Raw genomic sequence first — 24,786 nt, 5'->3', positions numbered from 1 at the left:
CCCGCCACAGACACCAACACCGTCCTCCTCGCGCTCCATCGGCTGCTCAGAGTGGCGCACGCTACAATGAAGATGAGCTCCGTGTACGGGTGGCGTTGCATATGCAAGAGCCTACGCGCGACGGGTCGGACACACGCAAGCGCACGCACACACGCACACACACAAGCACGCACACACGTACAACACACGTACACACACACACGGACACACGCCCCGTCCCGCCGCGCGCACATACACAGCGACACACGTGTACAGACGTGCATGTATGATACAGGCAGGCCGGCGGCACGTACGCGTACGCTCACGCGCACAGAGAGATGTGCCTGAGCGCGCACACATGTTCTCGCACGCGCATATGCACGCGGGTTACCGCACGGAGGCGAGAGAGACGGACGGGCAGGCACACGCAGACACACACAGAAACACGCAGACACACACAGACACACGCACGCGCGCGCACACCCGCGCGTATATTTGCATGCGAGGGTATCCGTAGAATGACACGCGCACGCGCAGGTAGACAAACACGTTCACTCACGCAGAGATACACACGGACAGACGCGTACACTCAGAGGTCCACAGGCATGCACAGACAGACGCGTACGCTCAAACAGAGGTACCTGTATATGCACCCCACACGCACACACGTGTAAGTACACACGTGTATACGTGTCTGTGTGTACACACGTGTACACTCACGTGTACACGTCCACCACGCTTGCGGGGTAAGCGAATTAATCAGAGAGAGAGTGAGCGAGAGTAGAAAAAAAATCCATTACCGTCACACAAAAAAACCCACATCGGGCATCAGAGCCGGCATCGGAGACGGCCGTGCGAGAGCCGCAGAGAAATCGAGAGAGCACGAGAGAGATAAGGAGAAAGACAGAGGGATGGCAGTCTGACCTCCTGCATGGGTGCGTGCGGGATGCGCAGGGCAGGAATCTTCGCGGGTGGTGGGTGGCTTGCTCGCTCTCTCTCCGCTCCCGCTTGCTCTCTCCCTCTCGTCTCTCTCTCTTTCTCCCTTGGGCGCGCGCTCTCTCTTTCTCGCTTGCGCTCTCCCTCTTCTCTCTCTCTCTCTCTCGTGTGCGTGCTCCTAGGGTCCCTCCTCAGCCGCCCTCTCCAGCGTCCGTGCGCTCCCTCGGCAGTGCGCCTCCCCGGTTCCCCGCAACAAAAACCCGCAGCGAGGATTAATCCACCACGGCCGGCGATCGCGAACGGAGGAGGGAGGAGGGCTCGGCGCACCGAGCGCAGCGCGTGGCTACGAATGCGACGATGATGCCGCCGCCGATGCTGATTATGGTGGTGGTGGTGATGATGAGATGAGATGGTGCCGGCACTGACGACGGTGACGACGACGATGAACGATGGAGCAGGTGTACAAAACAAACGTTTTTTTTGTTGTTGAAAAAATATATATGTTGCGAATATTAATCAATATAAGATAACGAAGGAAAGACCGTGATGGGCTACACGTTTCCCCCAACAATTAATGCGTTCTTGATGAGGCGCTAATGGAGACGTTTCGTGTTCGCGAGCGCGCCGCGCATTAGCAGGGATGCCAGTGCTCGCAGAGCCGGGCTCCCGGCGACCAATGAGCGGACGCCCTCTCCCAGTGACGCCAGCATGAACATCGTGGCCACCACCACCACCACAGCGAAGAGGCCTCCTCCTGCTCCTCCTGTTCTTCTTCCTCCTCCTGCTTTCTCTTCTTCTTCTTCTTCCCTCCCTCCCTCGCCCTCCCCACCGCTCCTGTCTTCTCCTACTGCTCTTGGTTCCGTCGCAGCGAAGCGAGACTCCGGCTGCAGCACGCGGCGGCACCACGAGCTCGCCTCGCCCGGCGCCCGCGCGGCGCAGTCTCCTCCTCCTCCTCTCCCACCCCCCCCCCAACCCCACCACCCCCACCCCACCTCCCTCCAAATCAACCCCCTCCCCCATCGTCCTCCCCCCGCCCCCCCCATCATAGTCCCCTAGCTTCCCCTTTCCTCTCCCCCTCTCCATCACCACCCCTTATCCACCACCCCCACCTCATCCACGACTCCAGACACCGAGGATCAGCCCGAGCATTTAAAAATTCATCGCAGCGTGTCCGTGTCTGTTGGCTTGTAGGTGCCGTGCTCTTTGTATATTTTTTGGGTAAGGGGGTGCGTGGGGGGGACAGGGAGGAGGGGAGGGTAGTGCTGTCCGCTCGCTTGCCCAATGCACGCTTGTGTAATTTTCTCGCGATGGGGTGTTTGGGATGGCTCCAACCCTTGCAGTCAGTCAGATGCCTGCCTGCCTGCCTGCCATAGGCGCGCTATGCTTGGTGCGTGCGCGCGCGCGCCGCGTGAGAAATGGTGATGCCGTGCCGCGTACGTTGTTTGTGGGGAAATTAATAGACCTGTCTTTACATTATTATTGCGGCTGTCAAAATCGGCGAGGTTTTTATTCAATATTCTTACCGCTTATCTTTTTTTTACTCTTGCGCTAAGAGCAACCACGCTAACAGCGGCCTGCAATCCACTTTTACGCAAACGTGCGACTGTACTCATCTAACCATCATCATCATTGCATCACCGTCGTCATCACCACCGCTATCATCATCGTCATCATCTGCATCGTCGCTACAATAATCATATCAGCAGCAGCAACACCGTCGCTCTAAATCGGCAACAAGCGAACGTCGTTATTGCGGACACCAAAGGCGAAGTTAACAAGAACATCGCTGGGCCGTCGGAGGGGCATCAACATCTCTCGTCGATCCGTTGGCTTGTGTTTTAGTTGATTTATATAGAAATACGAAATAAAATATATGCGTAGCGCGTGAGTATGTATTTTAAGCAAGACGGAATGGCTAAGCTGCGAGCGGACACGTGACACGACTAGCCTGTGGATTTCGTGTGAAACGGAACATTTCTTGAGTCGACGTGGCCCCCGAGGTGACAGCACCACACCAGGTGACAGCGACGAAATACGTTTGACATCCGAGCGGAAAATATTTTCTTGGGCCATGTAACAAACGCAACACTGGTCAATAATAATAATCGCCCTACGAGTGTGTATATATAGGCATTGTTTGGTCGGACAATGCACATTCTTCACAGCAGATATCGTACGACAGAAGGACCATCGCCCGAAACGTTAATTGTTTCCTGTGAAGGCAGCGCAATTGACACATTTTCTCGAGGGGGTGGGTATCTTTAGTTTGTTTTGTCATGTGTGCGTGTGCACCACTGCTAACGCAGAACCGCAGCGGAATGTTTAATTCTGGGCAAAATAGCTCCGTCGACGCTTCCACGCGATGCGCCGTCATACCAGGCCTGTGTGGCAATTTGCTAAAGTACGCTGCTGCTGTACGTTTAATTCATTATAATAATTTACAGCCTCTTGTCAATCCACTACTGGATGAAGACCTCTCCCCACGCCCTGTCGGTCACCGGGGGTTGTTGTGGTCATACTTCACCACGATGGTCACTCCGCGTTGGTGATGGGTAGGGGGGAGTTGGGGGGGGGGGGGAAATGCAAGATCAGTTCAGACATCACTCGCCACTCAGGTTAGTCGTGTTCGGGATTTAAACTCAGGTGCGCCAAATTCGCATCGCAGCGCTGCTCCAAACCCACCACCAATAATTATAACGTGACCGCCGCTCCTCCCGTACGTGCACGCGCAGACACCCACGTAGCTCAGTGTCCAATGCGTCTCCATGGGATTGACGCTGTTAAACAATGCAGCCGTAATGTCGCGCCGGGCGTTGCGCGTAGTGGGTGAATGGCGCAGTTGGCACGAACCCCCCCCCCCCCCGTGCGAACGACGCGACGCGCATGGGCGACAGTCATCGTGCAGTAGCCGCAGAGAAGGGCCGCGTTCGCGTTCAGCATCTCGCACGGAAGATAAAAGCGCGCATAGACCTGAAACTGACGCTCACTTCAATTGGGTGAACGCGATGCCGGAGAGGGCAGTGTCCAAAAAAGCTCGCGCCCGGGCTCTGAGCGGCCCCGGCTACGCGTGTGTGTGCGCGCGCGTGTGGGTGCGCGCGCGTACGCGTGTGTGTGTGTGTGTGCAGAGGGCGAATACTATAGTGGGGAGCGGTAGTGTAGCGGTTAGCGTGACGCTGCGCTACGAACCTGGTGACCCGAGTTCGTATCCCGCTCACGGCCGCCGACGCAAGTCACGTTCACACATCTGAACCGGTCCTAGGCCTCTGCTTGGTCGACTCGGCTTCAATTGAGTACCTGGTGCGATGCGTAAACATCGCCACTAGGGAGACAAAGGCGGCCGGGCGTGGTCTTGGCCAATATGACTTGTCGCTACAGTCTGTTCAGGCTATACAGGGAGGATCTTTCTCTTTTATAGGGAGACTAAATCGCTCCTTTGACAGAATTTGCACCGCTGTGTCGGGCAGAATTTTAAAAACCACTTCACGTTGCGTGACCGCTGTCACCAACTTCAGATATCAGCGTCCCTTCTCCGCATTCAAAAATGCCGCTGCGTATCGCATGAAAGCGATGATGCACCGCGACTTATGTTAAATGCCAAGTGGCGGTCACGCTCTGCAAGCTAATCAATTGCTAAAAATAAATAAAAGAAAATAATAATAATGACATGGTGGAGGAGGGTGGGTGGGTGGGAGTGGAGTTTGCCATAGGAACACGGTGTGAATACTACTGCGTTTGGTAGAGGGGGGGACTGGGGGTCGAGCGGTGGCGCAGTGGTTAGCGCAGCGCGCTATGGACCCACAGCGACATGAGTTGCAGTCCCGGCCACGGCGAACATCAGTGGCAAGTGAGATATCAGACACGGTCCTAGCCCTGTCCCACTCTCTGCCTTCACCACCTCGCACTGTCCAGTGCCTTTCCTCGCCACGCGAGATAATGTAACAACGCACTTGTGTATGATATTAATAATAATGATGCTTTACAGCCGCTTGCTATTCCAGCGCTGTCTGAATGCCTCCCCAAACCGTGTCGGTCGCCCGTGGTGTGTGATCGTGCACGCCGCACAGAACCGGGTTCAGATATCATCACTTCGCCACTGACGAGAAGCCGCGGTCGGGAGTCGAACTCTGGTCGCAGGGGGTCTCGCAAACGCAGTGCGCTAACCACTGCGCCACCGCTCAGTGAAAAGGAGAATTCACTTCAGACTCAACTTGCATTTCCCGCATTCGCGCAAATCCGCGACATCGACGTGTCAGCCTGCTGCCGCTCGACCGCGTAGCGGCAAGCGATGAATGCGTACTGTGCGCTCACGCGCTGAGCCGGTTTGCTCGGAGGTGAAGGTTCGATCCCTCCTTCCTCTGGCCACTCAATGTGTATGCGGTGGCCAGGGCAATGCCTGTGACTTAGATCTCGGTCACCCATGCAAATGTGCCTCTGCCCTGCTGTCTGGAGTTCTCCCTCGTGGTTAAACAAAATAAACGTGACCCTTGAGATGTTACCGATCGCCTGACGTCATTTACGTCAAATATCAACAGCATGACTCGGCGCTCTACGGGCAAGGGTTGGTGGGTCGCGTAGAGATTTGTGGAATTACAATTCACCTCCCCTGCACGTCTTTACACGGTCTTGATTCTGGACATCTGTTAAAACAAGAGCTTCATAGCTCATCGGATTCCTCCAGTATAAATGTTCTGATTTTGGCAGAAGGAAGGAAGCGATGGCGATGTGTGGGGGTGTCATCGACCAAATGATGGACCGTTGTGTGTGTGTGACCTTTTTTTTGTAAATGTCATATTGAGTGTCTCCCAGCCGCCAAGAGCAGAGCTGCCTCTCAGTTGGGGGCACATTGAGAGGGGGTGAGATGTTAACTACCTCGCCTGGTATGCAGGAGGTCGTGGGTTTGATCCCGACCCTCACGCCTGTTGTATATTAGGAGTTTCATCTTCTTCCCGTGGTCGCGTGGTTTTTCTTCCGGTCCTCAAGGTTTTTCCCTCATCCATATTTATACTTGACTGTTATACATTTCCACATCGATAAACCGCTTGGTCGAGCTATCATTTGTGGCCAGGTCGCTTCTGAAACAGAGCTACATAGCTCAGTGGGCCTTAACTGGTAAAATAAAAATATAAGTTTAGTCATTTAAATCTACTGGTTGTGGCCATGAGAAGGCGGTGGAGGCAGTGGGTTCGTGAAACCGTCTGTGCGTGCCTTTGAGAGTTACCTCGCGCGTGTGCGAGGTAACCATAGGAAGCGTGAACACCTTTACCAAGTATATTTGTTATAATACTCGTGACTACTAATAATAACGTAAAGCTCTTTGTCAATCCACCTCCGCATGAAGGCCTCCCCACGCCCCGTCGGTTATATGGGGGGTTGTTTGACCATACTTCCTTACGCTGGTCAGTGCGGGTTGGTAAAGGGGACGGTGGGTGGGTGGGTGAGTTGGTGTTTGCACGCAGCACCGGCTCACACATCACCCGCCACTCGACTTAACCGTGGCCGAGACTCGAACTCGGTGGGCAGATAGTCTCGGGAGCGCAGCGCGCCGCTTAACTGTCGCGGCGCGAACCGCTCCACCTTAATAACGAACTAAATCGTAAATAATGATGATGAAAAAAAATGTTGACAGAACCCGCGCGAGAGATTAAGTGGCTTCGGTCATCCGCCTTTCCTTTGCAAGAGAGATCACGCTTCGTCAATGGGACCTCACCTGGTTAAACAGAGGGCGCTGATGGATTGATGGAGTGATTGATTAATTCGGACACGCGCGTTTGGGGATGTGGGGGGGGGTGTGGAATTCCTCGGCTCTCCGTAGCTTCATAATTTACTGCAACTTCGTTCGGGGGCGTGCGCTGCACACGTCCCGGCCAACGTCAGTGATGAGCTTGCGACTCAGAGCCCTTCGTCGCTCACCTGGACATCGTTTCCGAGTCGCGATGGCTTCGACCGCCGTGGGTGTTGGCACGCGACTAGGAGTAGCCACGGCGAGAGCGAGACTCGTGATAGACGCGGTGTGCCGGGCGACGACGTCTTTTCTGTTGTTGTTGACGTTGTTGACGTTGTTGTTGACGTTGCCGTTGTTGTCATTGTTGTTATTTACTACCGCGCCGCTGGAAGACTGTAGTAGTCGTCACTCTTACTCGTAAGGCTAGGGAATACCGATACGGTATACTGATGTGGTGTGCCGGGTGTTGAGATATTTCCTTGTCTCGCCCCCCTCCCCCCCCCCCCCCCCCCGGCGTCCGTGGGCACTGCGCCACCGTCTCGGCCGCAGCTGTTCACCAGTGGCCAATTTTCACGGCACGCTCCACGTGGGCCTCCCTGGCCGTCGACGCGGCCTCACATTCGCGTTTCTGGCGCGGTGTGTTTGCGGCCTCAAGAAGGCGCCAGGGGAGACAAAGGCGACCGCTAGAGGCGTGGTGCCGGCCACACGAACTCCTCCGTGGCGCCCTGTCAGGCTTAATAAGCGCTCGCAAACAGCACTTGCCGGAACAGTCGATAAGGAGATCGCCGCATAAGAAGATATTAGTGTCCCCCATGTAGGGTGTGTGTGTGTGTGTAAAGTAACACGTGCACGTGTAACATTCTGCATTGGGAACTATCCTGACAAAAGTAGGATAGATAGAGGAGGGTAAAGAGGTGATGATGATGATGGGGAGGAGTGCAGATGATGATTGATGATGATCTGATGTCAAGCGTGGAAAGATACACGTTCGGTAGATTTTCTCGTAGCAGAAGCATCATCAGCAGTACCGTCATCAGCAGTACCATCAGTAGCATCATTAGAAGTAGCGTTATCAGAAATAAGCATCATCAGCAGTAAGCATTAACAGCAGTCAGCATCATCAGCAGTAGCATCATTATCAGTAGCATCATCAGAAGTAGCATTATCAGCAGTCAGCATTGTCAGCAGCAAGCACCATCAGCAGTAGCGTCATCAACAGTAAGCATCGGCAGTAAGCATCATCATCATCAGCAGCAGCAGGAACCAAAAGATGAAATCTCCTCTCGATTCTTGTATAAGATGCACCGCGCACCGCGCCAATATCGTGACATCATCTCGGTAACCATGGCGACACCATCGCGAGATGCATGCAGCGCGGAACGAGTCGGAAAAAAAAACCCAATCCCATGACCCACGCAGCGTGCACGGAGTTCGCTATAAAATAAAACCCCCAGGAGGAGGAGCAGGAGGGAGGAAGATGGGATCGAACTTGGGCCACCGCTGAGCCCGTGGGAACAAACTGTCCTCTCGCCGTCTCGGACAGGCTCGACTCGTGACCAGGGGTGGCTTCTCTCTCTCTCTCTCTATCTCCCTGCTTCTCCGGACGAGCCGTGTCATCTACATCTTAATCGAGGATCGTGAAATTCCGCGCACGTAATATGCTGCTGGGGCGTCTTGTGCAAAGAAAGAAAGAAAAAAATCTAGAGACGCTGCGAATTGAGAGTGAAATAAAAAAATATATATTCGGTTGAAATTCTTAGGCGTTTTTTTTTTTACAAATATATCCAAAATTGTTGTCACAAATCAAGCGTGGAGGTGTTTCGTTGCTTTGAGGGCACGGGGTTGGTGGATCACGAAAAGATGGGCAGGCAAGGAGAGTTGCGCCCGGTGAAGCACTTGGATGGGTGACCCCCACCGGGGCTTGCCAGCTGCTGTAGGCGTGGGGCTGCGTGGTGTGGCCAGCGGGTGACAGTGGGGAGTGTCTCCCCCCTCTCGAGCGCGGCGGGGTTTTCTCCAGGCTTCTCCCGCCTCCAACCTTGGGAAACCACACTCTCATTCGTGGCATTGGCGGTGGAGGGGGGGAGAAGAAGGAAAGCATGCCAAGGGAGCAGCACCCTCCCTCTTACAAATTCGAGTCTTGAGGCTCTCGTTCGTGAATTAATAATTGGCGCAGCAGTGCCATGACGTGACCCGCATAATGCGGTGTAAGAAAGTAGGTTTGTTTGCTTTAAGTGTTCGGGATATTTATCCCCTTTCGTGTGCGTGTGGGTTATGCGCCCTCTCTCTCTGTCTGTGTGTGTGTCTCTCTCTGTGTGTCTCTCGATGTCTCTCTCTCTCTGTGTCTCTGTGTGTGTCTCTCTCTGTGTGTCTCTCTCTGTGTCTGTCTCCCTCTCTCTGTCTCTGTGTGTGTCTCTCTCTCTGTATCTCTCGATGTCTCTCTGTCTCTCTCTCTGTGTCTCTGTGTGTGTCTCTCTCTGTGTGTCTCTCTCTGTGTCTGTCTCTCTCTCTGTATGTCTGTGTGTGTGTCTCTCTCTCTATGTGTGTCTCTCTCTCTGCCTCTCTCACTCTCTCTCTGTATCTCTCTGTGTCTCTCTCCCTCTGTGTCTCTCTCCCTTTGTGTCTCTCTCCCTCTGTGTCTCTCTCCCTATGTGTGTCTCTCTCTGTGTGTGTCTCTCTCTCTGTGTGTCTCTCTCTGTCTCTCTCTCTCTCTGTGTCTCTGTGTGTGTCTCTCTCCCTCTGTGTGTCTCCCTCTCTCTCGCTGTCTTCACCAATCCCCGCCGCCAACTGACACGCGTGGCGAAGTGTGGTCCTAAATAACCTCCACGACCCGCACGCCGTCCAGAGGCCCTCATCTAGCAGTGGATTGGCACAAGCTATGCGTGTCACACACACACACGCGCGCGCGCTAATTAAGTAATTATCGCGCCCACCGCCGCTGACCTCTATCCTCCCGGAGCCGGGGTTTGAGGCTCGGGATTTGATCGAAGCTGCTTGTCCATCCCCTGACCCCCTTAAGCTTCCAGCAGATGAATGCCTCCACTGGCGAGACAGATGATTTAATTTGTTTTGTCTTGTCGCCAATTTTATTCCAGTTGGGCTATCGGCGTCATGTCGTGAGACTCCAAGTCTTCATTTTGGATCTCTGGCAGGGCGGTGCATCATCACCCTCCGTGTTAGTGCTAACAACGGCCCGCGGAAGTAGATATTACAGAAGACAAGTAATGCGGTTATCGTTTGTTTCTTATGTTAAATCGACACACTAGGGTGCGTACTTTATCACACACGCCCTGCTTGGCAGACACAAAACATCTGCTGACATTTTGCCAGATTAGTATGAACTCACCACCTTGACAATCATCGGGCGCGTGCAGCATGCACAGCAGTTGCTAAACGTGGGGGGAGGGGGGGATGCGAGTCGCGTTGATTGAAGTTTTGAAAATCCTGCCTTAAGGTATAAGGTAACAATTACATTACCATATTCTCTGGATTCTAAGACGAGTTTCCCCCCATTTATATTACAGCAAAACTTGAGAATGCATCTTATAATCGCGTAGGTGTCTTTGTGTGTGAGACCACGTTTGTATGTACTTACCGGAGCATCTTATGCGGAGAATACGGTACGATGCCTTTGATGTAATCGTTGGTGTGATGCCGTGTGTGTGTGGGGGGGGTGTTATTTAAATACGATGCTTTGCACATACCTCCGATCGGCACGGTTGGCTCCGTACGGTGCGAAACAAGTTCAAGACGGAGTGCGTGGCCAGCACCACGCCCGGCCGCCTTTGTCTCCCTAGCGGCGATATTTACACATCACACCGGGTGCTCGTTTGAGGCTGAGTCGACCTAAGGGAGGCCCAGGGACCGGTTCAAATAATCGTCACTGGTGTCGGCCGTGAGCGGGAATCGAACTCGAATCGCCGGTTTCGTAGCGTAGCGCTAACCGCTGCACCACCGCTCCCCACACACTCACACCGCCCCCCCCCCCCCCCCCCCCCAGGGTCTCTTGACTCCCCAGGTCGCCTTTTGAAGAGGTTGAGCTGCGGGCTCGAGGGCGAGTCTCGCCCCCCCCCCACGCCCTTCAAGCTGTCGCCTATAATTCGGGGCTAAAGGCCAGCGATAGCCGAACCGTACGCGGCGGCGCAGGGGGAAACTCAATAAGGTATATCAGGATGACAAATCGGCACAATGTCGCCTAATTACTGCTCGTTCACATCGGCGCGCACATCCACCACGAGGCGGCTGGCGGCTGGCGTCGGCGCGCGCGCGCGCGCGCTCGTGCACGAGCCCACGTCCCCTTCGCGTGCCCAGTAAACATGCCAACGTTGGGCCAACGTTGAAGCGACGTTGGCTTGTGGTGGAACCAACGTTGGGCCAACGTTGAGTCGACGTTGGTTTGTTGTGGAACCAACGTTGGGCCAACGTTGAGTCGACGTTGGTTTGTGGTTGAACCAACGTTGGCCCTACGTTGACCGAACGTTGGTCCAACGGTTCCGGGTTTACTGGGATGGCGCTTGCGGTGAGAAATCAAAGAAACAAGAAATAATTAAATTTTGATTTAAAGCTTTCGTGACTGCAGTAATTCATATTCTTAGTTTTTTCGGTAAAGTCACGTTGAAGAGAAACAACAAATTAACAAAATATATATAAAACAATAAAAAATTCTCACGACGTTTCGACCATAACTCAAACGGTCATCATCAGGTGTGTCGGTTTGCATAAATTTATTTTGAAAACGGCATATTTATTGATTTATATATATATATAAAAATAACGTTTGCGTCACGCGCAACGATTGGCGTGACGCAAACGTTATTTTTTTATATATAAATAAATAAATATGCAGTTTTCGAAATAAATTTATGCAAACCGACACACCTGATGATGACCGTTTGAGTTATGGTCGAAACGTCGTGAGAATTTTTTATTGTTTTATATATATTTTGTTAATTTGTTGTTTCTCTTCAACGTGACTTTACCGAAAAAACTAAGAATAAGAAATAATTATTCATACGAATTCAGTGTTTTTGAAAAAAAGAATAACAACAGCCGCCCTTCTTAAAGTTATCCCATGTGTTTTTGGAACACTTTTACGGAGCAATATCTGAACGAGTTCCACAAGGCGTGTGGTTGCGAAACGTCGCGGACATCAAATGTGCACGTGGCTGCTCTCCGGCAAGGAGGCTTCCGGAAGATGACGCAGCAGCCGCGATGTGGACATCTGCCAATCCACGCGACTCGCATGCACCCCCCCCCCCCCCACAACGTTTACCAACTTAAGCAACTACTGTGCATGCTCACGCGCCCGATGCTTGTCCAAGTGCGTCTTCATCCTCATCTGGAATCTGGCCAATGTCTACATCTACTGGACATTTGTGATATGAAAAAAATAGTTTCATTGCACGTCGGATTTCTCCAGTATAAAAAAATATATTCTGACTAGCTGTACTACCCCGCCCGGGACTTGGATTCACCACGCACGCCGCCTTTGTCTCCCCAGTGGCGATGTTCACAAAGCAGAGCAGTTACTCGTTTGATGCTGAGTTGACCTAGGGGAGGCCCAGGAACGGTACAAATAATCGTCACCGGTGGTGACCGTAAGCGGAAATTGAACTCGGGTCGCCGGGTTCGTAGCGCGGTGCGCTAACCACTACACTACAATGCGTTACACTTCCACATGCGCGGGTCACATGACAGATTTGACGTCACAGCTCACTTGCCGTGCATATAAAAATATGCATTATTGAGCTCCCCTCCAAAAAAGTACCCACATGGCAAATTTCAAGTTTGTTGCATGTCGGGAAGTACGCTAAACATTTTGAACAGACACACATTCACAACTTTGCCTTTTATATATATGGAGATGATTCGGCTGTCGTGCATCATCATCTGCACCGCTCAAGTGGACCTCTTGCTGACACGGAGATTGCCACCGAAAACTTTGACTCACATCCTCACAGAACCCCCCCCACTGACCCCCTTCGACATTCAGATCCCAAATGACCCCTTTGGCATGCAGAGCTCACCTGCTGACCCCTTTGATTCAGATCCACCAAGTAACTTGACTCGCACCCCTTCCTCAAATTACCCCTTTATCATACACACCTCAAATGACCCCTATTACTCACAGATCCCAAATGACCCTTTGACAGATCCCAAACGACCCCTTTGGCTCACAGATCCCAAATGACCCTCTATGACCCACAAATTCCAAACGACCCCTCTAACTCCCAGTCTGACCCCACCAGCCTCCCCAATCTACAGAAGGTCAGCAATGTAATTGATGAGGGAGACTGATTACAGCTGGGCGGTGCATGGGGGAGGGGGGGTGATGGGGGGGGGCATTAAATAAGGTAGGGGCTGAGCTCCCGATAACATTGCCCCCCCTTCTCCAACCGCACCGCCCCCCCCCCCCCCCCCCCCCACACACACACAGCAGGGAGTGGAGTGTCGCACATGGTGGACCTGAGTTCGATCACGGCTCACGCAACAGTGGGGTGAGTGACATCGAAGGATACCCCTCCCCACCAGTCGAGTGCGGTGAAGTATGGTCAAACGTCCTCCGCGACCAGCGCAGCGCGCGGGAAGACAACGTAGAGCAGTGGACTGCCAATGGGCTGTGCTCTGGTTATGGTTAGTTTATGTTTGATATTGCCACCGTCAAGCGTTTGAACTGCACGTAACAATGAGGACACCAATTCAAGCTGCTGTCGCTACTGCGTCAGAACCCTCAACACAGCTGCACTGCTATCATTCCGCTTACGTCAACCACCAGGAAGGATTATTGATTGATTATTATAGTTGGTTAAAACTGGCTGACGGCCAATGGACATTGAGCAATAATTTTCTGCTTGGACAACTGTAATTACACGGTCGTACATTGCTATCATATATAGTCGTGGGTCATTGTGATGAATAAATAAATACAATCGATAAATAAAAATGGAGACTGGTTAATGACACCGCACGGCCTCTGGTGGAGCATCGATGTCACGCGGTATTTAACGTGCATCTCCAGCAGACGGCGCGTTTTGGTGCAGCCTGCCGGCGACACCTACATCGTTCCAGGAAGGAGACACCACCACCACCCCCCCCCCCCCCCATGAGTAAGGTCACTTGTCGTTCCGTCTCGTGCTGCGACGAAGGATTTATCTCACCTGTACGGAATTGGGTCTTGTGTTTCCAAACTCATGCAGAAGAACGCACCAACGTTCGACCCGGCAACTTCGCTTTGTGCTCGATCCGCTTAGGTGAAGTGGACACCCCGAGGTTGGACTGTCGCGCCGTGCGAGTATGTGGTGGCGCCTCTATGCACAGGTGCTGCCCGCTCACAGCACTTGCCCCCTACAGTCCGTGCATGCTTTGTGGGGGGCTGACTCTTTGTCTTTTATCTCGATGCAATCCTATGATGTTTCTCTCTCCCCTCTCTCTCTCTCTTTCTCTCGATACGAATCAACTTGGTCACCCCACGTATACGTGTGGTGTCCGCGAAAGGCACCTTGCAGCATCCACGTTCGGACTAATCTCCGACTCGCCTACCCATCGCTGACCGCCTCCTCCTTCGTCTCGTTCCCCTTCGTTGTGTTTCTTTATTCCTCTGTCCCAGACCACCTCGCGCGTTGCTCTGGCGCGAGACTCCTCCTGGACAGCGACGCCTCAAGCCGGAGGGTCAAACAGACGGTGGCAGGAATCGAACCGTCAACGTTGCCGCTCGCTGGCTCTTGCAAGTTGGCTGGGTGGGGGGGGGGGGGCCTAGGCGCCAGGCTGCCCGGTCCCTTGTACGACAAGAACATCACAACGAGAAACATCACCCCCGTCACGTGGGGTGCCATGCAAGAATGAAGCGCTGAACTTTAAGACCGCCTCTGATGAAGGTGAATAATTTATAGGGACTCGCTATCGAGCGTGTGTCTCTGCATGGGGCCCCAGGTGGCGGGTGACCCCCCACCCCCCCGATGGACTTTGGTCGCTCGGCGGGAGGTCAACCCCCTTACCCGAGTTTGGGTTCTCAGCCCCCCCCCCCCCCCAAGTCTCTGAAGAGCCCCGCCTTGAGAATCTCTTTGAAGAGTCTCAGGTGGACGCTGCGGGACAACTCCGCAGTGTGAATTTGGTGAACAACAACAACAACAACACAAACTTCACACAAATGAAACACCGAGTGGACAGCTGTCCACTCTCGCTCCTTCCCCACAGGAAAAACCATCTTCGGAATTCACTGGGACATTCACTCAAGTCGTTTGATTGAATTTTAAAACGTGACATCGTACCGTGTAGAATGCCGCTATCACTCCATACGATGACCTCATCATCGTCATCGTTGTCGTCTTCATACGTGAGGCTGCGGGTCTCTATGAGGATCGCCACCCTTTCTACCATAGACTAAAAACCCGCACATAGTTCTCAGTCAGCCTGCGTCTTCTATCAAACTGAGCAGGCTCCTGAAGTGAAGTTCAACACAACACCAGTCGGTCACCAGATCTTGGACAGGTGACAATCTTATAGTTACGACGTGAGTCTACGGGTCTCCATGCGAGTCTGTGGGTCTCTATGTAAATATATATATTAACATATCCAGTACTCTAAATGCATGTTTCAAAATGTGGAGGAAAAAACCGCAGGGCCCGGAGGAAATCCACGCGACCACGGGGAGAGAGACACGCCGACTCCAAATATACAGCAGGCGTCAAGGTCGGTATCGTACCCACGTCTTCCTGTATACCAGGCGAGGTTGTTAACATCTCGGCTGCGTGGCGCCCCCAGAGTGATGGTACGAGGGGAAAGTGATGGCACATGAGAGATGGCATATGTCGGGACCGATGGGTCATGAAGTGATGGGATATGGAGTGAGTTATGGGACACGGAGTTGTAACCTGGTTCAACAAAATAAACTTCAGACTCGGAATGAGTGATGGGACATGGCGTGAGCGTTGGGATGTGGAGAGAGTGATGAATCATAGAGAGATTGGGACACAACGCAAGTGACGATTGGACAAAGAGAGTGCTGGTGGACACCAGCGCCGGATTAAGCTAGTGTGGGGCCTGTAGCATATTTTATAAAGGGGCCCTAAGTTAAAAAAACATATATAAAAACAAAAAATTTTTACTAGCATAGTAAAGTAATTGTATCTTTTTCCATTTGCTATACAACCATTTAATACGACAAATCGCTAACCTTAAAATCTCAGTCGTTCTGATTTAAAGCTTTCGTGACTGCAGGGATTCATATTCTTGGTTCTTTCGGTAAAGTCACGTAGAAGGGAAACAATAAAATAATACAAATATAAAACCGCCACGTTTTTCAAATTTTCTTGCTGTGGTTTTCACACCTGATGATGATTGCTTGTGTTGCAGTCGAAACGTCGTGAGAATTTTGTTGTTTTATATTTTTATTATTTTATTGTTTCCCTTCTACGTGACTTTACCGAAAGAACCAATAATATATACTCAGTCGTTCGTAAAAGTTGAAGGCAGTATAGTACTATAGTAATAGAGCAAGTGCAGAATCACTGAAACGCAATTGATAGCTTGAAATCATTTAGCGCGGGGCCCTTGAAAGTGCGGGGCCCGTAGCTACATGTGTAGCTACTTTTGATACTGGGATAATCCGGCACTGGTGGACACAAGCGATCATGCGTATGTAGACGTGATCCCTTGGGAGGGAGAGTGATGTTAGGTGCGAGGCGGGGTTTGCACTCTGTAATGATGTCACATTGGGGCTCATCATGAGATGTTGTAGGATTGGCAGTGAAGTAATTTTAACTATGAAGTAATGTGCGAGGCAAAGAGAGGAAGCATGTGTTGATGGTGGGTCTACAACTGATGTTGCGTCTATTCCTTGAACTGCTGCTACTGATAATGGTGATCCCTTTATAATATTGCTACTTGCAACACTACTGACGATTCTGCTGCTGTTGCTGATGTTCAATAATCCAATACCGCTGCTGATATTCACGGTAATAATTTTGCTGCTGATGATGATGCTTATGTTACTATTTCAGCTATAACTGTTGTTGATTATAGTGATGATGATGCTACTTCTTCTGATGATTTGACTTCTGCTTCTACTACCGATGATTTTTCTTCATGACTACCAATGCCATTACTGTTACGGCTACTTCTGGTGATGATAATGCTGCGTCTAATACCCCTGGTGGTTATTATTCTGCGATTATTACTGCGTATAATAGTCAGAATTATTCATTCTGACTTATTCTACTGATGATGATAATGATGATGATGCGACTACTATTGGTGATTATGTGTTTCTATCACTACTGCTGCTGATGATTATTGTTGTTCACTTGACAACTGCTGTGTTTTTAATAAAAAAAAATTTTTACCTGGAATGTCCCTCGAGATGAAACCCATAGCGTTTGCGAGGGGTGTCCAGGATGTGAGCTGACACGTACAGAGCAAACACCACTGTGACTACTGCTGATTAACAAACAATATAACTATTTGTTATTATTTAATCAGATAAGGCATCCTGAGCGATGTAGCTCTTTTTCAGAAGCGACCTGACCTCAAATGATAGCTCAACGAAGTGGCTTATCACGTGGAAACGTAAAGCAGCTGAATACTATAAACGCGCGTTGATTCTAAATGTGGAGGGAAATATCGGAGGACCCGGAGAAAAATACACGTGACCACAGGGAGAGAGAGACACATACAAACTGCAAATATACAGCAGCAGGCGTCCGGGTCGGGATCGAACCCATGACCCTCCTCCATACCAGGCGTGGTGGTTAACATCTCGCCACCGTGACGCCCTGATGCTACTGCTGCTGGCGATGATGGTGGTGGGAATCGTGATGGTGGAAGGGGGGAAGCGAGGAGGAGGAGCGAGGAGGAGGAAGAGGAAATCTCTCTCTCTCTCGCCGTGCGTCAGAATCACCTTGGGCGCACGCGCGCGCGGCACCAGTCGGAGGGGACGTCAGAGCCGACACGGATCTGCTCCGAGGGGCCGGGGGATTCCTCTGCGCGTCGCCGCGGTCACGCGGGGTTGATGGATCACGTAGAGATCAGCAAGAAACCACACCTTTCGTTGGTGGGCAATTGTGAATATTATGGGGGGAGGATGTTGTGATACTGTTATTGGTAGTGATGCATAAGCACAAATAATGCTAACTCAACTCATTCGTCAATGATACTGGCCTAAAATGAATATGTATGTTGAACTTCTTTCACACCGTACGGAGCCAACCGTGCTAATCGGATGTGCTAATAATGTGTATGGATATATACGTAATATGCGGCGTTTCATGCAATGGTGCTTTTCCAGGTCACCCCATAGCTGCTTGGTGCAGGATCGTGCTGCGAGATGCAGTACAGCAAGTAGCTTGTTGGCCCATCTGTGGCGGAGTTTTCCCACGCTGTATATAAGGGATGTCGGGGTTCGATTCCCGGCCACGGTGATCATCAGTAGAGGGTGGTGTCTGAACCGTTGGCGAGCCCCCACTTCAGCTCACATTGACCGGTGTGGTCAAGTATAGTCAAAACAATCCCCATGACCGACACGACGTGTAAGAGGCCTTCATCCAGCAGTACATTAACAAAGAGACGTACACAGTAACATACAATTGCATATATACACACACACACACGAGGGAGAGGTTCCGCGGAGATGGAGCGATTAAATGAGCTCGTGCGCAGGCCTCTGGCTTGGATCGTTGCATCGCAGGATCGTGAGAGGCGATGGCGGCTTGGGCAGGGGCCTCCATCATCTAGCAGTGGATTGATCATGGCAGAAGAGGATTGACCGCGTTCGTGAAGTGGCAAGCGCACTTTTTTTTTATTTTAGTTTCACACTAATTCGCTCGTCTACTCCTTTATTTAGCTAAGGTGAGAGTCCGCTGAGAATCCCGCGTCTCTGGCAAGGGACACCGATATAATTGTGCATGACTAATTACTCCCCCCCCCCCCCACACACCCCACCACTCCTACCAATCCCGTCCACTCCCTAACTCGTCCCTGGCTTTCCGTTAGCCTGCTCGGTAACCCACGTCCGTACACAACTGGAAACCCGTGTTAAATGAAAAAAAAAGTCGTCAATAACCATCATCACCGTCATCATCAGAGGGAGCTGTCCCGGGGAGCTGAGCTCCGGAAAATAAAAAAATAAAAAAAATTCACCGCCACGAAAGTATCCAAGAAAGCCCCCCGGGTTCAATAATCAGTCAGCCACGTGGCCGTGTCAAATTTGTGATCGTCTGGCAAATGTAACTGCGGCCACTGCATCGCAGATACTGCACGCGTTCCACAGGCTGCCGAGTCGAAGACGCTTTTCCTCCCGTTGCCACATCCTGCAAGGTCATTCCAGTGAGTGAATTAGTGCCCGTGCGATTACGCTTCCTGGAGACAACTTCACAAAGGATGGTGTGATATCATTCGCAAAAGTCGCCCATTGCGTTCTTGCTCCGTCGCTGAGATTCCGATGATCTTATCCGCAGGTCGATCGCCGAAAAAATAATACGGTCATGGCATTCATTTTAATGGCACACTCGCGCGCATTAAAACATCGTAATCGTTTGCACGCTTTCGGCGTAGATGCAGAAGCGTAAGTGGCGACTCTATGGGGAGGAGTCGTGGAGGGGCGATGGCCCCGACTTTTTGGTTTATTTTGCCAGGTAAAGGCCACTGAGCTACGTTGAAGTTTCTTCAGAAGCGACCTGGCAACGCATGATAGCTCAACGAAGTGGCTTATCATCATGCCGAAATCGATAGCAGCCAAATAACTCTAAACGCGTGATGTTGATTCTAAATGCGGAGGGGAAAAACCGGAGGACCGGGAAGAAAGTCAACGTGACCACGGGGAGTGAGACACGCAAACTCCAAATATACAACAGGCGTCAGGGTCGGGATCGAACCGCCGAACTCCTGTATACCAGGCGAGGTAGTTAAAATCTCACCCCCCCCCCTCAATGTGCCCCCAACTGAGAGGCAACTTTGCTCTTGGCGGCTGAGAGACACTCAATATGACATTTACAAAATGTCACACACACACACAACGGTCCATCATTTGGTCGATGCCACCCCCACACCTCGCCATCGCTTCCTTCCTTCTGCCAAATCATCCTGCAGAGCAAACTTGCTCAATGGACACGTGGACGCAATGTGATCTCACCTCACTCACGGAGTCGTGCCTTCGTGATGCCGATGTGGGTGCATCAAGCCCCAACCCCCCCCCCCCCCCCCCAATATATATAATATGATCAGAATATTTATTCTGGAGGAATCCGATGAGCTAAAAGGCTTCTGTTTTTAACAGATGTCCAGAATCAACGCTGTGTGAAGACGTGCAGTCATTTGTCAACGCACTGCTAAACGGGGGCTCTCTGTGTACGCCGTGTCTGTGGGTCTTGCTGGGGGGTTGGGGGTGTTTGACCATACTTCACCACGCTGGTCAGTGCGGGTTGGCGAAGGTGAGAGGCGTATTGCAGAGACTTTGCTGCAGTGAGGATCTTAGGTTAGCGTGAACTCACAGCACAGGCCTATGGCTCTCTCTGTCGCTCGCTCTCCGTCAAAGACAAAGACCCCCCGTGTAGCCTTAACAGACTGATGGGGCAAGTGATGACGATTGGCCTGCACGGCACACGAGGGGGTGGGTGGCCAGCACCACGCCCGGCCGCCTCCACCTCCCCAGTGGCGATGCTTATACACATCGCACCAGCTACAGTACTCATTTGAGGCTGAGTCAACCTAGAGGAAGGCCCACGACCGATTCAGATAATCGTCACCGGTGTCGGCCCTGAGCGGGAAACGAACTCTGGACGCCGGGTTCGTAGCGGAGCCGCGCTAACCATTGCGCCACCGCTCTCTCTCTCTGTATATACGCGCGCGCGCGCATATAAAGCGCCGCGCTGGCGTTGCGAAGTGAATGTTAACGAGGTGCGCAAGCCCCCCCGGGGACTGCGCTGAACATTGACCACGGCGCGAGGGGGGGGGAGAGAGAGACGCGGGCGAGCGGCGGCCCCTAGCGGCGAGGCGACGGCACCGCTCGCGAACGAAGCTCGGCCACGCGGGTCGCGCGTGGAGTGGCGTGCGGGGAGGCGTCTTGGCCGCCCTCTGCTGGAAGCGCCGAGCATCTGCGCTCACGCTCGGGGCTAGTGGCGGTCAGCGGCACGTCACGGGGACTTCTCTCCCGAGGTCACCAGCTTAGCTTGCCATGGGTCACGTTAATTACATGACACGACCCACACCAACACTCGCGCCACCACCCGCGACCGCTTCTGTTCGCCACGCTGCTCAGCCACCACACTGCAGGTCACTTACACATTCGCTTACCCACTCACTCAATAATCCACTCATCCACTCACTCACTCAATCACCCACTCATCCACTCACTCACTCAATCACCCACCCACTCATCCACTCACTCACCCACTCACTCACTCAATAACCCACTCACCCACTCACTCACCCGCTCACACACTCAATCACCCACCCATCCACTCACTCACTCAATCAACCACTCATCCACTCAATCACCCACTCATCCACTCACTCACCCACTCACACCCGAACTCCCCCACTCGCCACACTGCAGGTCACAATGACACAATCACTACCGCGCCTACTCACCCATTCATCCACTCACTCACTCAATCACCCACTCATCCACTCTCTCACTCAATCACCCACTCATCCACTCACTCAATCACCCACTCATCCACTCACTCACCCACTCACCCACTCACTCAATATCCCACTCACCCACTCACTCACTCAATAACTCACTCATCCACTCACCCACTCACTCACTCAATAACCCACTCACCTACTCACTCACTCAATAACCCACTCATCCACTCCCCCACCCACTCACCCACCCACTCACCCACTCACTCACCCACTCACTCACCCACTCACTCACCCACTCATTCACTCAATCACCCACTCATACACTCACTCACCCACTCATCCACTCACTCAATCACCCACTCATCCACTCACTCACTCACCCACTTACACACGAACTCACCCACTCACCACGCTACAGGTCACAACACATTCACTAACTCCCCCTACTTAGCCACTCGCCACACTGCAGGTCACAATGACACAATCACTACCGCGCCTACTCACCCACTCATCCACTCACTCACTCAATCACCCACTCATCCACTCACTCACTCAATCACCCACTCATCTACTCACTCACTCAATCACCCACTCATCCACTCACTCACTCAATCACCCACTCTAGCACTCACTCACTCAATCACCCACTCATTCACTCACCACACTGCAGATCACAACAACACACTTACCTACTCATCCACTCACCGCATTGCAGGTCGCAACAACAAAGTCACCTACTCACCCACAAACTCACCCACTAATTAACCTACTCACCCACTCATCACACTGCAGGTCGCCTCACTTCTCTCTCTCTCTCTTCTTATTCCTCTCGCACTTTGGAACTCCGTGCCAATGTCTCATAACAACAAGAACCTTGTCCAATTAAATAAACGTCTGACCCACCTTGAATCTATCCCAACTTGTACAGTGCTGTTTGTTGCTGGGCGCTTGGCATGTCGGGCCTCTGAGCCTACTGTACGGGGTGGTCCAGATTTCTCGTGACTCCCAACAGTGGGGAGATGTTAACTCCCTCGCCCGGTGTGCAAGAGCTCGCGGGTTCCATCCCGACCCAGACGCCTGCTGCATATCTGGAGTTTGAGGTGGCTCTCTGCCTGCGGAAGCGTGGATTTTTCCCAGGGTCCTCCGGTTTTCCCCGCAAACGTTTAGGAAGATGCGTTGAGAGTATTTGGCTGCTGTACATTGCCTCGCGATAAGCCACTGACTTCGTTGAGCTATCATTTGTGGCCAGGTCGCTTCTGAAAAATAAAATAGCTACGTAGCTCAGTGGGCCTTTACCTGGTCAAATAAAAAATATAGTTTTATAGTTTTTTATTGACCCCCCCAACATTTGTTTTTCCTTTGCATACTTAAAAAAACATGAATAAGAGCATGTATGTAACGTTTTAGAGAATTAAATGGGGGGGGGGGGGGGTCACAAGACATCTGGACCAGCCCGTACACTGTGTTCAGCAAATCGTGGCAGAGAGAGAGGGGAGGGGGGCATAGCCGAGGAGGCGACTGCGTTCAAGCGAACAACGCCTGCAGTGCTGAGAAAATTCACTTTTGTTCCTTTCATTATATTCCGTTTATTTATTTATTTCTGCTCACCAAGCAATAAACAACAACAACAAAACAAGGACCGAGCGGAGTCTCGATGCTGCTTCGGCTGACGCGCTCCACTTGATTCGAGCTGACGGCCTGAAGCTCATTACAGGCACGGCCACAGCAGGGATGGGGGGGGGCCCGTCTCGAACTCTCCTTCTCCCTCCTCTGCTCTTCATCGAATTCCCAAAGACAAAGACCCCCCAGCCCTCCCGTATAGCCTTTACAGCCATTTTGAGGCAAGTGCTGATAGCGAGTAGCACCTATGAAGGCCGGAACGCACAGAATGAGGGTGGGTTGACCAGCACCACGCCCGACCACCTTTGTCTCCCCCGTGGCGACGTTTACACATCGCATCAGGTACTCATCGTTTGAGGCTGAGTCGACCTAGCGGAGGCCCATGACCGGTGTAGATAATCGTCACACCAACAACCGTCATTCGCCACTAAGTGGCGGTGACGTCACCACGACGCTTGTGCCAGGCTAGGTGCACGTTGAGGCCACGTGAAAGTGTCGAACGCCCGCTGGCTGGAGGTCACGGTTCATACCCAGGTGCCACGGGTCGTAGGCAGGCCAGCCTAAATGTTTCTAATCTGGGAAGATGTTCCATTAGGGGGGGTCCACGTTTTTCAAGCGTAGAGAAGGGAGGGAATGCCCGTGGCCGAGAAGACCTGAACCTTTGTGCGGAGCGACAGACCAGGTAGCTCCCAGCGTTACACAACCGATGAAAAGATAATGGCGCTCGACTAATTCGGAGTGAGACCTCTGCTGTCAAACCGGAGCCGGTCATAAGCACACTGCCAAGGTATGGGAAACTCTCCACTCTCTCCACAACTGCCCAATCACCAATTGAGAGTTGTGGGGGTGGAGTGTCCGATGGTACAAAATACCCAGGCAGGTGCTTAGTTCTGGTGGGGCTGATGGTAAGTCCCCACCTCTTAGTGGCAAGCTCCAGGTTCAGCAGCAGCGCCTCCAACTCCTTCACTGAGTGAGCAGCAATTACCAGATCATCGGCATACATAACATGGTTGAGCAATAGGGAGCCATCACTTGACCGCACCCGGGCATCGATCAGCCTCCCATTGTATCTGGACCAGATGGAAATTCTTCCGGTACAGCTATTGAAGGCTTCACTAACTACGTGGTCGAAATAGATGTTAAATAATGTGGGAGCCAGATAACATCCCTGTTGCACCCCAAATTGAACAGGGAATGGCTCCGAATCCCGGCCACATAGTTTTACCCGGGCCCGTTCACCATCATGAAGGTCCTTAATGATCGTGAGCAGCAGGTCAGGGACTCCGAAAGCACGAAGAACAACCCAGAGCCCCGGCCTACTGGTGGTATCATAGGCCTTGACCAGGTCAATAAAGCAGATATGTAGGTCTTGTTGGAATTCCCTACACATCTGCTGTAGCAGACGGACAGAAAATATGGCATCTGTGCAGGACCGCCCTTTCCTGAAACCGCATTGGGGCTCTGCATGCCTCTCCTCAGTGTGCCTGGCAAGGCGATGTTGAATAATCCTTGCCAGGACCTTTCCCGGCACACTGAGGAGTGAGATGCCCCTGTATTTGTTACAGTCTGTGCGGTCCCCCTTCTTAAAAAGGGGGACCGCCAGGACATCCTTCCAATCCTACAGAACTCGTCCAGTGGTCCAGACTATTGTAGGGCAGTCTGTGCACAAACGCCACCCTCCCTCAGCATTTCGCTTAGGAGATCATCTTTGTCCGGTGCCTTTCCTGGTCTAAGGCTCTAGATCGCCTTTAGTACTTCCTCAACAGATGGCACCTCAGCCAGCCACTCACAGGGGGTGACTTCTTCTTCCAATATTTGAGGCACCACAGCCTCAGCAGGGTCATCCCCACTTTGTCCCACGATGTTTTTCAGGATGAGGGATTTCCCCTCCCCCAGGACCCCCCAGAAATGCTCAGCAAATCTACAAACCTGTTCCTGGGGGTCGGAGATTG

At 52.2% G+C, this 24,786-nt stretch overlaps 1 protein-coding gene and 1 long non-coding RNA gene across 3 annotated transcripts in view; one reads left to right on the top strand and one right to left on the bottom strand.

Moving 5' to 3' along the window:
• The window catches only part of TMEM266 (transmembrane protein 266), a 255,880-nt gene extending 254,011 nt beyond the window's left edge, over positions 1 to 1,869 (bottom strand). The window contains exon 1 of one of the 2 annotated variants that reach the window (XM_032950713.2): positions 904 to 1,869. The gene's annotated coding sequence lies outside the window, so the exon portion shown is untranslated. The remainder of the gene's footprint in view (positions 1 to 903) is intronic. The other variant, XM_032950703.2, reaches the window with a different exon arrangement.
• LOC116940722 (uncharacterized) lies at positions 1,242 to 16,980 on the top strand. The gene is made up of 4 exons (XR_012941835.1): positions 1,242 to 1,373; positions 13,071 to 13,131; positions 13,831 to 13,951; positions 14,241 to 16,980. It is a non-coding gene; the product is annotated as an uncharacterized LOC116940722 (long non-coding RNA).
• The last annotated feature ends 7,806 nt before the right edge of the window (positions 16,981 to 24,786 follow it).

The sequence above is a fragment of the Petromyzon marinus genome, chromosome 1 (genome assembly GCF_048934315.1).
Source record: "Petromyzon marinus isolate PM22_M1 ecotype Great Lakes invasive population chromosome 1, UKy_Petmar_22M1.pri1.0, whole genome shotgun sequence".
In the NCBI taxonomy this organism is placed as follows: domain Eukaryota; kingdom Metazoa; phylum Chordata; class Hyperoartia; order Petromyzontiformes; family Petromyzontidae; genus Petromyzon; species Petromyzon marinus.
This window is presented reverse-complemented; position numbering and strand designations above follow the sequence as displayed.